The sequence below is a fragment of the Danio aesculapii genome, chromosome 1, assembly GCF_903798145.1.
Source record: "Danio aesculapii chromosome 1, fDanAes4.1, whole genome shotgun sequence".
NCBI classification, from domain to species: Eukaryota; Metazoa; Chordata; class Actinopteri; order Cypriniformes; family Danionidae; genus Danio; species Danio aesculapii.
In genome coordinates this window covers 12,668,122-12,687,000 of record NC_079435.1, presented here as the reverse complement: position 1 = coordinate 12,687,000, position 18,879 = coordinate 12,668,122, and the positions used below count along the sequence as shown (strand labels likewise).

Below are 18,879 nucleotides of genomic sequence, written 5' to 3'. Positions count from 1 at the left end.
TGTAGCCTAAGGAAGCTTTAGCATTAGCCATTATGTTGTTTAGGGCTAACGATTCAGGCTTACCTTTAATAGGTTTTGTTATTGTGTTAAAAATGTTAACAACACAACAAGCATGTGAGAACTGTGTTAAAACTTGCCAGAAATTGGTAGTAAACCATCATGAAATCAAACTGTAAAAATATTGTAACAGCTAAATATTTTTTATTATTATTTATCTGTGTGTGTTAGCATGTTAGCTTCAAACTAAACATGTTAGCAAAGTAAACATATCTAAACAAACTTATCGAATGTGTTAAAACTTGCTAGAAAATGCTAGCAAATCATCAAGATATCGTCATGATAGCAGTTGTAAAATGTTTGCAAAATACAGAACAATATATTAGCAATATTTTAAAAATTGTTTTATTTATTATTTATCTATATGCTCATGCTAGAAACATGTTCTTAGCATAAGATTAATGCATGCTAGCATCAAACTAAACGTGTTAGCAAAATTAAAACATATCAAGTGTGTTATGAAATATTGGTAAATCATAATGATATCAACGTGTCAAAACATTGTAACAGCAAAATACAAAACAGTATATAAGCAATATTTAAAAAAAAACTCTTTTGTTTATTATTTATCTGTGTGCTAATGCTAGAAACATGTTCTTAGCATAGGATTAATGCATGCTAGCATCAAACTAAATGTGTTAGCAAAATTAAAACATATCAAGTGTGTTATGAAATATTGGTTAATCATCGTGATATCAACGTGTCAAAACATTGTAACAGCAAAATACAAAACAGTATATTAGCAATATTTAAAAAAATAAAAATAGTTTATTATTTATCTGAGTGCTAATGCTAGAAACATGTTCTTAGCATAGGATTAATGCATGTCAGCGTCAACCTAAACATGTTAGCAAAGTTAAAACATTTCAAGTGTGTTAACATTTGCTATAAAATAGTGGTAAATCATCATGATATCAACATGCAAAAAAACATTGTATCAACAAAATACAAAACAGTAATTAGCAATATAAAAAAAATGCTTTTGTTTATTTTTTACCTGTGTGCTAATGCTAGAAACATGTTCTTTGCCAAGAATTAATGCAAGCTAACGCCAAACTAAATATCTTAGCAAACATACCAAATGCGTTAAAACTTGCTAGAAAATGCTAATAAATAATCAAGATATCATCATGATAGCAGTTGTAAAATGTTAGCAAAATACAAGACAGTATGTTAGCCATATTTTAAAAATGGTTTTATTTATTATTTATCTGTGTGCTAATGCTAGAAACATGTTCTTAGCATAGGATTAATGCATGCTAGCATCGAACTAAACATGTTAGCAAAGTTAAAACATTTCAAGTGAATTTAGAGAGGAATGAAGGCTTTGACACTGATCCTTACCACAAAAGTCCTCTGTAGTTTAAATTGAATTTCTTTTGTCATCCCATTGTAATCCTTATTTGCTCCGTTAGATTCACGTTTACTGGTGTTTTGGACTCTTTGTGCAATTGAGAGTGATAGGGACAGCCTTATCTTTCACACGGTCAACTGAACGCTTCAATTTGGACAGCGAGAAGCTCCATATTGAGGTGCTTAAGTCTGACGTCTGATTTGAGATGACAAGTGCAGTGCTCTTTTCATCAGCTGCTGTAGGACACAAGGGTTTCAAGGTTAATGGCTTTTCTGAGAATATACTGAAGGCTTTTTTAGTCAAGGATGTATCTCATTCTTTGTGCCACGTTAGAGAAAAACAGCCCATGGCAGGATTGTATTCATAATCGTTGTACAATTAAGCAGTAACATAACATCAGATGAAAGGATTTGGGAGCATAAGTAAATTACACTGGGTATAATTGATATTTGGTTTATCTACATTTAAAGAATGGAGGATTTTATACTTCTTATGCATGTCAAAGCTATTACATGTAAATGGTTTTGTTGGCTTATGGAAGCTTCTGTTATTTAAGCAGATTTTTCTCATTCATTCTAGTAATGTGCTAGAATACTAGAATAAAACATAGTGTTCAAACATGCTAGCAGAAAAGTAGGGGGAAGGGGGCATAATTCTTGCAAGAACTTTGGTATTTCCTGTGTTTTTTAGGTTGTTTTGTAGGAGAGGAAAACATATTTGCATGGTTTACAGGGTAGGTGCAAAGCTATAAAAGCATGCACAAAAGCTTTCTAAACTATTTCTCTTTGTGCTCTGTGGGCTCTCTTTAAGCTCTCTCAATAGAAAATGGCCTCTAAGCAAAGGTTTTCTGTCAGTGAGATTTTGTCACAGGTTTTTGATAGTGAAAGTGACGTAGAGGAGAATGTGTCTGAGACAGAATGATGTTAAGGAGGACCCTGATTATCCTCCTCAGATGAGACTCCTAGTTTTGACCCTCCTGTTGTCTCTCAACCACCAGCAGACACATTACCTTCCAAAAATAAAAAATGATAATGGTCCCACTCCCCACTTGAACAACAGAGTAGACTTAGTGCCGCAAATGTCATCAAAATGATTCCAGGGCCCACCAGATACGCTGTCAGTCATGTTCAAGACATTAAATCAGCATTTCAGCTTTACATTACATATACTTGAAAATAATATACTTGAAGTGACAAACTTTGAGGGGAGGGGGGTCTATGGGGACAACTGGAAAAACTTTGATGTGACTGATTTGCAAGCCTACATTGGGTTGCTCATTTCAACAGAAGTGTACAAGTCCAAAGGAGATACAAAAACAAGCCTTTGGAATGCTGACACTGGAAGGTCAATATTTCCAGCCACCATGTGTCTGAAGACATTCCATGTTTTCTCCCGTATCAAATGGTTTGATGACAAAGAAACAAGGCAGGGCAGACGAGAGCATGATAAACACACTAAATAATTAACAAAAATACACACCAATAAAGAACACAACTAATAAAACAACAAAGATATATTTACTTTTCCAATTTTATGTGAAACAGCGAGGTTTTATGCTGATTTGTAAAGTTGTCTATAGTAATGCAATAGGTAATCTGTATGTATAAGGGGCAGGAAGTGGGGGTTGGGAGTGGGGATTGGGAGGGGGGGTGTATTTCAGAGTGTTGTTGAGTAGTCAACAAAGACATCAGTTACCTGACACTAACCTTTTGGCAAAAAATAAATAAAAATATAATAAATTCCTATTCTGGAGGTTTTAAAATGGTTGGGGTCAAATTGACCCCAGAGGATAAAAGGTGTTAGCAGGTTTTAGGGTAACAGGAGATTGAAATATTTGTGTTGTATCTTTTGATTTCACGCTAAACATGCTTACACACAAATTCATGCTTGAAACAAATTAACAACATGCTAATCCATGCTAACATGTCAAGAAAATTACAATTTATGCTATAAGCATATTAGTTCTTGCATGAAACACAATAAAAACCTTCTAATCCATGCTAACAAACCGATTCATGCTAGCAGCATATTAATACTTAGAAATGCTAAGTACACAATTCATAGTTAGTTTATAGTAGCAGCACGTTAACAACATTCTGTTTTATGCTAGCAACGTGTTAATATAAACCAACAATAGATTCTCCAGAAAAGCAGGACAGTTCGTGTTAGTAAATCGTTTCTGATAAAAACATGATTATTGTTGTTTTGAGTGTTAACCATGCTAGGAAACAACATTCTACTAATTCCTGGTAAACATTCAAGTGACTTTTTATTTCATGCTAAACATGCTAGAAACATATACATTCCTGCATAACACACTAGCAACATGCTAATTAATGCCAACATGTCAAAAACATGCCAATTCATGCTAGCAGCATATTAATACATGCTAATGGTAGAAATGATAGCTACACAATTTATTAGTTTATAGAAGCAGAATGTTATCAACATTCTGTTTTATGCTAGTAACATGCTAATTCACAATAGTAATAGATTAGCCATGTTAGAAAAGCATGACAATTTGCGCTAGTAAATCAGTTCCTATAACAACATGATTATTGTTGTTTTGAGTGTTAACCATGCTAGCAAACAACATTCTACTAATTCCTGGAAAACGTTCATGTTGTAACTTTTTATTTCATGCTAAACATTCTAGAAGCATATAAACTGCATAACACACTAGCAACATGCTAATTAATGCTAGCATGTCAAAAACGTGCCAATTCATGCTAGCAGCATATTAATACATGCCAATGCTAGAAATGCTAGCTACATAAATCATTGTTAGCTTTTTGTTGCAGCGTGTTAACATTCTGCGTAATGCTAGTGACTCACTAATTCATGCTAACTATATATTAACCATGTTAAAAAAAACATGATAATTCATGCTAGTAAATTGTTGATGATAACAACATGATAATTGTTGTTTTGATTATTAATCATGCTAGGAACAACCTTCTACTAATTCCTGGTAAACATTCATGTTTTCCATGCTTTTTATTTCATGCTAAACATGCTAGAAATATATAAATTCATGCATGAAACACACTAAAACATGACAATTCATGCTAGCAGCATGCTAATGCAGTGTACTTTTCTAGCTACACAAATCATAGTTAGCTTTTAGCAGCAGCATTTTAGGCTAACATTATGTTGTCCATACTCGAATAGCATAAAATTGTTAATGATAACAACATGATAATTATTGTTTTGATTCTTAACCATGCTAGAAATTACATTTTAATTCATGCTAGGAACACACTATTTCAGTGTTTCCCAACCCGATTCCTGGAGGCACACCAACAGTACATATTTTGAAAGTCTCCCTTATCTGACCCATTAACTTCAGGTTTTGGAGTCTCTTCTAATCTTCTGATGAGTTGATTCAGGTGTGTTTGATTAGGGAGAGGTTGAAAATGTGTCCTGTTAGTGTGCCTTCAGGAACAGGGTTGGGAAACACTGCACTATTTTATGCCACTGTAGAAACATGCTAGGTATTGTATTCAATGTAGCTAAAATATATAATTTTTAGACAAAATTTTTAATGGACTGCACAGGAAATACAAAACAAAAAAAGGAAAGAAAAGTAAGCATTTGTAAATTATACTTTTTATCCGCAACTGTATTTATTATTTTATTTACAGTATGACCAAATGTAGAAATACATTTTAAAACAGTATTCTACCCATATCGTCTTACCAGTCAACACTAACCCAAACACAAGTGCAGCTGTCACGCCGAAGAGTGCGTTCTCACACTGATTGTGTATAATCCAGCCTGCTAAACCCTGCGGCTCCACTGCAGCCTCGCTTATAATACATCACAATGACTGCTCCCACAGCAATGAAAGCATGTATTGACAAAATGATGGCCTGCTAATACTCAGTTTTCCACATATTAGCCCTCTTGAGGGATTCTCCGCTCATTTACACAGGCTAACAACAAATCCAAGCGCAACCCTAGTGCCGGCTGCCATTTTCTTGCAGTTAGCTTTGGTCGCTAACAGTGTTCATGAAGGGCTCACATGTCTCCATTGTTAATTGAGATCAAAGTTCAAAGATGGCGGTGGATTTTTGAAGAAGCGATTGGTGAAGTTTAGTTCCGCTAGCAGAAACTAGACAGCTGTTGACTTTTTTTGCGAAAGGTCAGGGCTCGGAGAAACGGCGTGTCAGTTTTAATGAACAGCATGACCTTAAACAATGGAGCCGGATCAGTCATTTTTTCCCTCCACATAATATTCAAAGTGAATGAAGCTTTCTTGTGCGTGGATGTGAAGGAAATACATTGATGGTGGTGCTGTTTTTGCTCAAAGCACTGCAAGTCTTTTTCATGGCAAACATCCTGAGCTGGAGGAGGACGAGGAAACACCTCATGTCTTATTTATAATTCATCAGTGACTAATAGATGCAAAGTAGAGCTCTTAAAGTCTGAGATGTATACTTGTGATTTGTTAGGAGTTTATTCCCATGAGAAGAAGATTGGGTGGAGAAACAGTTTGCATATAGAAATTGATGTTTGATTTTAGAAATAATCATAAATAATCTGTAATAAATGCTCTGAATTAAACATAAAGCTAGACTACACTACCTGACAAAAGTCTTGTCGTCGATCCAACACAGGCTTATTCTGAAAACGTAGTTTCATGGACGTTTCTGGAGACCGCGAATAATTTTGCCGGAGGTGCGTATGGCTGCATTTCGTTTTTTAAAATGAATGCTACGGGGCGGTATGACGCCATTCCTTTTCGCGCTTACCGGCTGACCGCTTACCTCTGTGTGGAGGGCTTTCCCGCTGCAACCAGTTTGTCCAGTTAGCTCGTCGTGTATGACTTGAGACACAGAGAGGAGTTGACCACGATGGGGTTCGAGTTCGGGGAAGAGCGGTTCCAGAAATCAGGTAAAATAAAAACAGAATCCAAAAAATAAAATGAACAAGTGAATAACAGGGTGAGAATGTGGTAAAATCTGAAAACGTAGTGAAAATCAGATGAGGGCTTTTCTTTTTCTGGACGGCTTTTGTAAATCATTGGTTGGGTTTAGGGAAGTAAGTGGGTGGGCGGGTCAAATAATAAAATTGGTTGGGTTTAGGGAAGGAGGAGGGTGGGTCAGTCGATTGGTCAGCTGGCCGGCCAGTCTGTCATCGACTCGTTTAGTCAGTCAGACAGACAGCCGGTCGACAGCGGCCTCTGGTGGGTTTACGCGAGAACATTGGGCATGAACGAAACTCGCGGGAGAAATTGTAATAATAATATTACAATTTAATAATAATATTAACAATAATATTAATAATAATAATGCTGTTATTGTTGTTAATTTTATTAATTGTAGAATGATGTTATTAATAATAATAATAATAATAATAATAATAATAAAAATAATAATAACTATTATTATTATTATTATTATTATTATTAACATCATTCTATAATTAATAAATTAACAACAATAACAACATTATTGTTATTTTTATTATTAATAATATTATTGTTAATATTATTATTATTATTATTATTATTTTTTTATTATTAAATTTTTTTAAATTATTATTATATTATTCATTCATTCATTTTCTGTTCGGCTTAGTCCCTTTATTAATCCGGGGTCGCCATAGCAGAATGAACTGCCAACTTATCCAGCATATCCTTGCTGATGCCCTTCCAGCTGCAACCCATCTCTGGGAAACACCCATACACACTCATTCACACACATACACTATGGACAATTTACCCTTCCCAATTCACCTGTACTGTATGTCTTTGGACTGTGGAGGAAACCGGAGCACCCAGAAGAAACCCACGTGAATGCAGGGAGAACATGCAATCTCCATACAGAAACGCCAACTGACACTGAGCTGAGGCTCAAACCAGCGACCTTTTTGCTGTGAGGCGACAGCACTACCTACTGCGCCACTGCGTCGCCCCTATTATTATTATATTATTATTATTATTATTATTATTATTATTATTATTATTATTATTATTATATTATTATTATTATTATTATTATTATTATTATTATTATTATATTATTATTATTATTATTATTATTATTATTATTATTATTATTATTATTATTATATTATTATTATTATTATTATTATTATTAATCATTTGAAATAAATAATTTTGCGATATGTTTTTCTACTGAAAGAGTTTAGGTTTAATTCAATTGTGCAAATGTAAATTCTTAGATTTTTTTATTTAAATTTTTTTCTGGTCTGATACATTATGAAATATGAAATATAAGATATTTTCTGTTTAAACCATTTATATCCTATTTATTACCAGTTCACACTCTTTGCTATATGGAACTGACCACATTTTCAAGATCAAATTAAGATTCAAAATTTAATGCCAAAAAGTCAAGACAACAAATATTTTATGTTGTTTTATCTTATTTTAACAAGTAACAGAAGCAAGTCACAGAAAGTGTAACTTTTTTAGTCTAACTTCTAGTTTGATTGATGTAAGTTGAGATGTCTAGAAAAGTTAATTTGATTCAACTAAAAATTTTAACAAAGCAATAATTTCTTTTACAATGTATAAATGTGTTAGCTTTGCTGTCCGGCTGTACACAAAACTATAATCAAACACAACACAGATGTCTGCCTTAAAAGCGCATATGAATTTCCACCTAAGTAAGTGTCATCTTCCCGTTTTATTTCTTCTTCCTGTACCGTCTCTGCCGAAGGGGGTGATGCAAGGGTAACCACAGAGACAGACTTTTCAGATCGCATCATTTTGGCAGTGGCAGGTCCTGCGCAGAGCTGGTATTTCACAGGTCAGCGGCCGCAACACCAGTCAGAGCTTGGAGAGCAGGACTTACCTGATGTCCCTGACCTTTCCAAGAAGTCAGAACTTTACCTCTCAGCCGCAGGAAAAATAGCGAGTTCGCCGATGTTCGTTTGCCCCGGGGATTCTCCTTGTGCCATCTCTTATTAGGGCGGAAATACATCGAGCTGTTTTTACTGTCGTGGCCGCTTTATGGAATTGACATTTGTTCGACTTCCGAAACAATGCACTCTCATAAGACAAGACAGACATTTATATTGCAGTGTGCTGGAAATATCGTCAACTCAACAGTCTTTGAAAATAAAACATATATATTTTGTAAATGTAGTCTTTTTTAGTTGTGGTTTTATTGAGTAAAGTACACAGAATATCATTTTAAAGTAGTTTATATACTAAACCTTTTTTAATAGAGATTACATTTCATCTTTAAAAGGTTGGTTGATTTCTTTAATTTATTATTGAAAATTACCTTAAAAACCAACTTCATTTATACATCATTAACTACTAATACTTCCACTACTACTACTACTACTACTACTACTACTACTACTACTACTACTACTACTACTACTACTACTAATAATAATAATAATAATAATAATAATAATAATAATACCTACTTCTTTTGTTAACATTTTTCGGACAATTGTGAATTTATTGGGTATAGTAGGCCTATACACTATAGCCATCTAAAGTAATTTATATTCTAAACCTTTGTATATACAGTTGAAGTCAGAATTATTAACCCCCCTGAAATATTATACCTGTTTATCCCCCCCCCACCCCCCCACACACACATTTTACCCATTTCTAAACATAATAGTTTTCATAATTCATCTCTAAAACTAATTTACTTTATCTTTGCCATGATGACAGTAAATGATATTTGACTAGATATTTTTCTAGACACTTCTATACAGCTTAAAGTGACATTTAAAGGCTTAACTGGGTTAATTAGGTTAACTAGGCAGGTTAGGGAAATCAGGAAAGTTATTGAATAATTGGTTTGTTCTGTAGATGAAAAAATATATTTAGCTTAAAGGGACTAATAATTTTGAATTTAAAATGTTTATTTATTTTATTTTTTTATTGTTTTTTTTTATTAAAAACTGCTTTAATTCTAGCCAAAGTAAAACAAATAAGACTTTCTCCAGAAGAAAAAATATTATCAGACACACTGTGAGAATTTCTTTGCACTGTTAAACATCATTTGGGAAATATAAAAAAAATTCAAAGGGGGTTTAAAATTCTGATTTCAACTGTATATATAAATTTCATGACATCTTAAAATGGTTGGATGATTTCTATTAGTTCCTTTAGAAAATTGCCTTAAAATCATTATTTTTTTTATAAATTCATTTTAATTAATTAGTAATTAATCAATTGTTTATTAATAATAATAGTAATACTACTACGACTACTACTATTAATAATAATAAAACATTTTTAAACCATCTTTTGGAAATATTGTGTTTTTTTGGACTTGAAAAGTTCAATTGTGAATGTATTGAGTATAGTACGCACTAACCGTCTGAAGTAGTTTGTATACTTAACCTTTTTTTTTCTAAATCTCTAAATATTTTCAGTTTTAGAAAGAAGAAAGTTGGTATTTTCAGTTTGGGTTCTTTAAGATGTGAAATGAATGATTTTATATAAATATGTTTTATTTTAGTTTTTAAATGTACTTTTATTATAAATACATATTTATTTATTCTTGTTTTCTAATCAGTTTTAGGAGTGGTTGGTAGCTGTTACCAGAAAATTACCTTACAAATCATCTTCATTTGTCAATAATAGTAATAACCTGTATCATTTTGTAGATTTTTGCACAATTGTGAATTTATTTACTGTAGTACGCTCTGACAGTCTGAAGTACTGAACCATTTGTCATGTTTTTCATAAACTTTATGCATGTCATTAAAGCAATATAGTAGTAATATTATTGAATAATATTAAATGTATTACTATTATATAAATAAAGTAAATTTATATTTTTCAATGAATAAATAAATAAATAAATAAATAAATAAATAAATAAATAAATAAATAAATAAATAAATAAATAAATAAATAAATGAATAAATGAATAAATAAATAAATATCTGCACTACCACATCACTGTAAAATGTTTGGAAAGAAAAAATATTTTTAAAAAGCCATGACAAAGATAAATTGTTTAAAAAAAAAGTAAGTAAATAAATAAAATAGGCGAATAAAATATAAAATAAAATAAAATAAAATAAAATAAAATAAAATAAAATAAAATAAAATAAAATAAAATAAAATGTATAATATGTATATATATTAACTAAATTGTCACTTGCTAATTCATATATTTAATACAATTATTTAAACATAATAATAATAATAATAATAATAATAATAATAATAATAATAATGATAATAATAATAATAAAACATTTTTAAACCATCTTTTGGAAATATTGTGGTTTTTGGACTTGAAAAGTTCAATTGTGTAATATATATATATATATATATATATATATATATATATATATATATATATATATATATATATATATATATATATATATATATATATATATATATAAATATTAACTAAATTGTCACTTGCTAATTCATATATTTAATACAATTATTTAAACATAATAATAATAATAATAATAATAATAATAGTAGTGCAGGTGATGCTCGTATACTACTTGTCTTCAATGTGATGTATATTTTATAGTTTATTTTACTATCCAAAAATGATCATTGATTCATCATTAACATCTGAATCGCGCATTACATGAGTAGCTGTATTTGTAATCAATTAAATGTTGTTTTCATTATTATGTATAGCATAAAGTCTAGTTGCTGTGTTTAACTCAGTGCCACACTTCACCATTTCTCATACACCTCAAAATCATGTTTTCCAGATTTAATACACATATAAGATTGATGAAAAAAAGTTTAGCCGGCTCCATCTCTGGCTCCCTCCCTCCTGCTTTCTGACGCCCATCATAAATCACTAACGATTATTATTCAGAAGGTCATTTACAACACTCTATTTTTTTTTTTTATTGATATTCTTACCTTTTTTAATTACACTCTGCTGGGACTTCCCCTTATATCCTGGAGCCGGCTCTAATTTAGTGTCTGTCATAATAATGAATTGCGAATATCATCACCGCCATCAGCATGCGCTCACTAGACTAGCGGATTGGAGTTTCAGAAACAGCCTCAGAGGCACTTGTTATGTTTGCTGTAATCAAATTAAAATCCCATCAAGGCACCAGATGTGTCAGAAAAAACGGGAGTCAGAGCGTTCGCGCTGTCCTGCTTCACAGGCCCCCATGGGTCTTTCATTTTATAGTAAAAATAGTCAAGAAATAGAGTCGTACGCTTGACGGATTATATCTGTCAGCAAGAAGACTGTTGGTTTAAAGGTTTCGTTTTCCTTTTATCACGTCGCCAATTAGTTATTATAATGACACATGTCACATTTTGCTTGTCTCCAGAGTTGTCGGTTGAATTACGAGCGCTGTGCTGATGAGAAATCTGTTGCCGAGTTCTAAGAAAAGTGTCATAATTTGGCATGCATCTCTATACGTTTGGTTATGTTCTTCTTTATGTATTTATTTAAGACAATATTTTATGTTGCATTGTTTTTTTTTTTTTATTTGGGTTGATTCATTTTAGTTTGGCTTTGCTTAATTTTGCTTTGCATTAGTTCATTTCGCTAGTATTTGGTTGTTTTTGGTTTGTATTGCTTAACGTTTGTTTTTGTTTACTTGAACTTCTTATGTTTGTTTTGCGTTTTTATGTGATTTTTTTAACACAATCTCATGGCGATTCGTAACTTTTTGATTTAGTGGCTAATTTGTATGAATTCGTACAATATTTTCTTACAATTTAGTACGAATTGCTTATCCCCAATGATGGTTGGGTTTAGGGGTGGGGTTTGATGCCACATCTTTTTAAATTTGTACATTTTCTTACAACTGAACTTGTACAAATTTGTACAAAATACAAATTAGCCACTAAAGTGACAAAACGTAGCAAAGTTACATTTTCTTGTGAGATCAGGCTGGTTTGTTTACTTTTTTTCTGTCAAGTTTGTTTTGTCTATTTATGTTTGTTTACTTTTATTTTGTTTTGCATTGCTTTCTTTGGTATTTTTGGTTTATTTTGCTGGTCTTTTCTTAGTTTTCTTAATTTTGTTTTGTTTCACGTTGCTTTGTTGTTTTGTTTTGCCTGTCCTTTCTTAGTTTTGTTTATATTGTTTACATTTTGGATTTGTTATGCAGTTTTGTTTGACTTTATTTCGTAACTTTTGTTTTGTTTTTCACTGCTTTGTGTTGTGTTTTTTTTCCTCGTCTTTGATTAGTTTTGTTTTGCGCTGATTTGATTCACTTTGCTTAACTCTTCTTTTTGTATAATTTGTTTGTGTATTACATACATTTGTTTTGCATTTGTACATTTCTTAGGTTTGTTTTGTGTGGTTTTTTTTACATTTGTTTTGCTTTTTTGCTTGTCTTTGTTTACTTTTGTTTTGCATAACTTTGTATCGTATTTTTGTTTTTGTTTGTCTTTGCTGCGTTGGTTTATTTTTGCTTGTCTTTCTTTAGTTTTCTTAATTTTGTTTTTGTTTTGCGTTGCTTTCTAAGATTTTTATTAAGTTTGATTTTCTTTTTGTTTTGCTTGTCTGTACTTTTTTGTTTGTATTGATTACATTTTGGTTTTGTTTCGCATGTTTTGTTATATATATATATATATATATATATATATATATATATATATATATATATATATATATATATATATATATATATATATATATATATATGATATATATTCTGTTATATCCATATATATATATATATATATATATATATATATATATATATATATATATATATATATATATATATATATATTCTGTTTTTCTTGTATTTGTGTACTTTTATTTTGTAGCGCTTGTCTTTTTGTTTTCGTATGATTTTTAATGTATATTTTATTACTTTTGTTTAGTTTTGCATTGCTTTATTTATTTATTTTTTTGCTTGTCTTTTAGTTTTGTTTTGTATTTCTTTGTATTGTATTTTTTTGTTTGTTTTGGTTTTTTTGTTTGTTTTGGTTTTTTTGTTTTGTATTATATTTTTGCTTAGTATTATACCTTTTTTAAAATATTTGTTTTAGTTTGCATAGTTTTGTAGTAATCTCCGTTGCTCTGCTAAGTTTTCCATCACATTTTGTCCAGGGGGCCTAGAATGAACTCCCACTTAATGTATACCCTACACCGTTAATTGAGCATGCACTTAAACCCATTAACAAAACCAATTGAACAAACTTACTGAAATTGCTCTTAAACCAACAATAGGTAAAATAATGAGCCTCTAATGCATAAAGGTAATGGAACATTTTACCACAAATTGCACAACCAAAACAAACTTAAATGATCACAAACCCTAAATAGAACAACCAAACTAATGTCTTTCTGAAAATAAACTTTTGCAGTTTCAAAACTCTGACAGCAAAATGGATTGAACATCTTTACCACTGAATAAAAACTTTCCCCATAGAGTTTGAAGTAAGATTTCTCTCCACAGTTATAAGTTCAGGCTGATTGAATCTAACGCGTCTAATTGGGTGAAAACGGCATGTATAACTCGATAGAAAGGAACTGAAACAAGAACGAAGAGTTGAAAATGAAAACTTTTGGGTGAAATTGTAGGGTGGCTTTTTTTTTTTTTTTTGCAGAGCTCTGCTTTTCTAAAGCCGACCACGCTGCTTTGAAACACACTAGCAAGATTTAAGAATGACGTGAAAGTCTGTGTGAACATACTATCAAACACAGCCCTTGAAATTGGAGGGAATACTGGGAGAAAAAGTAGGAGAGAAGAAATGCAAGTTGTAATAGTGGTGTCAACTCTGCTATTCTACCTCCCAAAGACTGAGATTGAGCAAAGGAGCGATAAAGAAACACTAGCACTGGGGTGCTGCTCATCTGCTGAATGATTTAGGTGTCACAGACAGAAAAAAAGAGGCAAACAAAATCAGTTTTTTTTTCTTACTTACTTTCTTACCATTGCAGTGTTTCTCAGTAACTTGTATGCTAGCAGAAAGCTAGAATAGAAGCTAGACAAAAAAGGAAAAAAGTAACTCTTTAAGTATTATTACACGGTAAAAACATCCTGGTGGCCTAAAATAATAATAAAAAAAAACATTAAAACTTAAAAAAACATTGAGCTTACATTATGTTAAACTGACCTAAAACAGCTTCCGTAACTTATAAAATTAAGTTGGAAACATGATTAACTAAGTTACAATGACCTAAAAACATATGTTGTCAGGACTAATTGGTCATATAATTTTTTACAGTGTATTATTATTATTATTATTATTATTATTATTATTATTATTATTATTATTATTATTATTATTATTATTATTATTATTATTATTATTACTATTATTATTATTATTATTAGTAGTAGTAGTAGTAGTAGTATTATTAGTATTATTATTATTGTGGTTGTTGTTGTTGTTGTTGTTGTTTTTGTTGTTGTTGTTATTAGTTATTTATTATAATAATAATAATAATAATAATAATAATAATAATTATTATTATTATTACTGTTGTTGTTGTTATTAGTTATTTATTATTATAATTATTATTAATAATAATATTATTATTATTATTATTATTATTATTATTATTATTAATATTATTATTATTATTATTACTATTATTAGTTATTATTTGAATGTTGAAACCTTTATCATCATGACATGACACAGTATGGAGATTTTATGCATGCTTATGAAAACTGTCATTAATTGTAATTAGCTATTAGTTATGTCCGTTTTAAATGCAAAGATGACATTGTTGTAGATGTCTTTGTTATGGCCATTTGACATAACCAAACACATCATAACTTGTCTTTGTCTTTGTCATGACAACTCGACAATACCAAGACAACAAAACCTGTCATAAATCTGTCATAAACATGATTGTCATGAGGCCATTATAATTGGGCCATGAATGTATTTTCTGCTCAGTTTAATTTTCGGTGGAACAAATTTCTCATTTAACGTGTCAGTAGTCTGTCAAATAATTTTATAACAGCATTTTTAAAAAATATATTTTTTATTTATTAGAGTTTTATTAATTATACTTAATTATTGTAATAAAATAATTATTTGGTCTTGACCTCAGCAGTGGCCCACATTAAATTTCTGTCATTAAAATGTATTGTTATTTCTGTTATTTTCTTTGTAAAGTGTAGGTAGTTTTATTGTAAGTGTTTAGGTAGAGTGTACTTTTTGTTTATTTTATTTGTGGGTCCTCTCTGAGGTATAGGTTTCACATTTTGGGTGTTTAGAAAAAAAAATGACAAAAATGAATGAATGAATTGCTGAATGAATGAATAAATAAACAGACCTGACTATTTAGTTAAGGGTTCTTATAAGTTATTTTATTTGCTGAGTGTTTTATTTATTTTACGTCCTTGACCCTAGACCAGGGACGTAACATGTCTTCAAGTAAAATTTGAGTGACAAATTCAGTTTGTTCCACTGGAAAAAAAATGCAGAAATTTTTTTTTTGTTTTATTGTCAAGTTGTCATGACATTAATATTTAAAAATACATAATTTATGGTAACACTTTATTTTGATGGTCTATTTGATTAATAGTAGACTGTCTGCTTAATAGCTGTTGATACTGCTGCTAAACAGACATTTAACTGACTATAAGAAACTTTTCAAGTAGATGTCAACTTACCTAACCCAACAGTCTGCATATAATCTAATCAGACATAGTTGACATGTGGATGCAATGTAACTTAAATTTAACAAACAGACCATCAACATAAAGTGTGTCTAAACTTATGGTTCAAAGCTGAATTTGTAGCATTATAGTCTTTAGTACCATAAGGTCCTTCAGAGACTATTCAAATATTTTGGCTTTTAAGAAATGTTTCTTATCACATTTAAAACAAATTAAAAAAAATGAAAACGACTTTGCTGTCTGTTTAAACTACTTACAGTATTTAAAATGTTGAAACAACACAATTTTTGAGATTTTTGGGGAAAAACTTAATTGTTCAATCCACTTAAATGTGTTAAGTTAATTTAATCAATTTATATTGGGATGGAACCCTGCATTGTTTTAGAGTGAATTAACACAGAGAACTGTATATATTTTATCATTTTAATTTCTGAATCTTCGTTAATGGGAGCCATGCCTTCTAAACAACTACAATCTTTGATTGGCTAGTTGTCCTAAGGCGTTGCTATTGGCCAGACATCTCAAGGGTGTGTCCTAAATTACCATTATTGCCAAATTCAGCTTCCAAGGCTTCTTAAGTATTTCATTTAAAAAAATTCTTTGAAAGTCTTGGCAAGACGTTGACAAAAGAAGTGGTTTTCTGTCTTGAATTGCGATGCAGGCATTTGCTAAAATAATATCTGATTTGTATGGATGCATGTGTACTCTGTAAGACAGATTACATCCCTTGTACTTTGTATTTTAGCAAATATCATACATGCACATAACTCGCATAAAGATTACAGAAACATGCTCACCGATGCTCAATGTTCATCTTCCCATCTATAAATACAGTATTATATGTGCAGGTAACCGTTCATAATCTCACCCAGGGTCTTAAAAACTCACAGGTCCGTCTGGTATGAAAGCATTTTCTTGCTCCTTTCTATCCTCGTGCCCCACTTTTTTGAAACATGCATTTACACTCTCACAAACCTGAATTCTCCAAACCTGGAGATGTCATCTTATATCAGTCTAGCTGTCCAGAGAGGATGAGTCCATGTCTGTGCTTTCAGTGATGGACCTAATTCTCTCCTCTGTCCTCAAGTGCATTTCCGAAAACCATCGTTAGCCTATTAAGGACGCAAGTTCCATAGTTACAAACATAGTTTTTGGTGTTTCCTAAATCCATCGCTGTAATGAACATTTGCAAACTGCGTCGCAATCTTGTTCGGTTGTAACTAAACCTCTAGAGCTGTAGTTAGAAGTATAGTTCCTGGTTGTGTTTTATTTCGAGTTTTCACTCTTATACCTTATTCTTTTCAAATGTTCCAAAATTGACTGTCAATAATAACAAAAAAAAAATCTTATAGTTACCTTTACACTGTGAAACCTTACACTGTGAAAAACCCACACAATCAATTTGTGTTGGGTTATTAAGAGTCAACTTATTCATTTTTACACATTTAAGTGGATTGAACATAAAACAATTAAGTTGACTAAAAAAAACAAGAATTGTGTTGTTTTAGTTGATATTAAAGAAATATTTTGTACAAATAGCAAAGATTTATTGAGAGTCTGTGTACTTTGCATTATTATTTGTTTTCAGTTCAGTTTTAGCAATCTTCAGAATTACAGTTGCTTTCCTTTTGTAGTGCTCTTTGAAATTATTTAAGATTTAAGTTGTGATTTACTAGCGAAAATCTGTTAAGATTCTCCAAAGCTTGTGAAGACAAAATATATAGGATATGTTAAAAGTTTTAATTTACAGTATTTAAGAAATACATCTGTAAACATGTCTCCATAGCCGGACGCTTGGTCAGTTTCAGGATGGGAGACCACATGGAAAAGCTAGGAAGTGGTGTTAGTGAGGCCAGCAGGGGGGGCGTTCAACCTGTGGTCTGTGTGGGTCCTAATGCCTCGGTGTAGTGAAGGAGACTCTATATTTTCTGATACTTATATATATATATATATTTGTCTTTTGGATGAGATGTTAAAACCAAGGTCCTGACTCTCTGTGGTCTTTAAAAATCCCAGGATGTCCTTCAAAAAGAGTAGAGTTTAACCCCGGTGTCCTTATAATTTTGCTCACGGGCCTCTGTCCATCATGGCCTCCTAAACATCCCCATATCATAATTGGTTCCATCGTCTCCTCCAATCAGCTGGTGTGTGTTGTGCGGTCTGGCGCAATGTGGCTACTGTCAATAATAATAATAATAATAATAATAATAATAATAATAATAATAATAATAATTCATTAATTTTCTTTTCGGCTAGTCCCTTCACCTCATTTGGGGTTGCCACAGCGGAACGAGCCACCAACTTTTCCAGCATATGCCTTACGCAGCGCATGCCCTTCCAGCCACAATCCATCACTGGGAAACACCCACACACTCTCATTCGCACACATACACCATGAACAACTTAGCTAACCCAATTCACCTATAGCGCATGTCTTTGGACTTGTGGGGTAAATCGGAGCACCCGGAGCAAACTCATGCTAACACGGGGAGAACATGCAAACTCCACACAGAAATGCCAGCTGACCCAGCCGAGGCTCGAACCAGCGACCTTCTTGCTGTGAGGTGAGAGCGCTACCCACTGTGCCACTCATCACTACATTAATAATTTCCCAAAAGATGTATCCGTACTATAATAGTTCAGCCACGAGTAACACCATTGTTTGGGAAATGCATCCCAGATCTGCTCTAAACTATGCTGAACACTTGCCCAGAAAAACAGAAACCTCACTAAAACCAGAAATGGATTATAGAAACAACATGAAGCTTGTTGTCTTTCTCTTCCAAGCTTCATGTTTTGGATGTTGACAATCCGGCGATGATCCTGAATTGACCACAGTCTGATCCCAGTTTCGTTCCCCAGCTTGTGTTTCTGTATGTGTTTGTGTGTGTGTGTGTGTGTGTGAGACCGATGTTTGTCCT

General features: G+C 31.7%; 1 protein-coding gene across 1 annotated transcript in view; it reads left to right on the top strand.

The window, feature by feature from the left end:
• Window positions 1-18,879, top strand: part of sorcs3a (sortilin related VPS10 domain containing receptor 3a) — a 352,179-nt gene that overhangs the window by 110,925 nt on the left and 222,375 nt on the right.